At 32.1% G+C, this 452-nt stretch overlaps 1 pseudogene; it reads left to right on the forward strand.

Moving 5' to 3' along the window:
• The window catches only part of LOC103210108, a 113,597-nt pseudogene that overhangs the window by 992 nt on the left and 112,153 nt on the right, over positions 1-452 (forward strand).

Raw genomic sequence — 452 nt, forward strand, 5'->3', positions numbered from 1 at the left:
GTATAAGTTAGAACCTGTTTAGGAAATGACTAAATTTGTAATACAGCCCATAATTTCTAAATTCTAGTTCAGAGTGGCTCTTTTTTTTTTTTTTTTTGCATGCCATTGTTCTATGTGTGCATTTATTATTTGTGATATAAGCAGCTTATACATATTGTTATCATGGTCACAAATTAACACTGAAGTCATTCTTATCTCATCTACATATAATTGAGAAGAAGTGTTCCCAAAGCTCAGCCTCTCCTATCAAATAGAATACCTGAATTTGGTAGATTAGACTGTATAGCTCAATATAAAATATTCTGTGAACTGTAACTGACTACCTCCATATCCAACCTCTTAAATCTCAATATACACAGAATTGTACACTACAGTGAATGCATAATTGCTTAAAAAGCTCATGAAGCCTGTCAATTACTTCCATTTTGCTGTCAGCACACATAGAATTTTAC

Source organism: Orycteropus afer, unplaced genomic scaffold (genome assembly GCF_000298275.1).
Source record: "Orycteropus afer afer isolate SDZICR_OR568_19922 unplaced genomic scaffold, OryAfe1.0 scaffold00014, whole genome shotgun sequence".
In the NCBI taxonomy this organism is placed as follows: Eukaryota; Metazoa; Chordata; class Mammalia; order Tubulidentata; family Orycteropodidae; genus Orycteropus; species Orycteropus afer.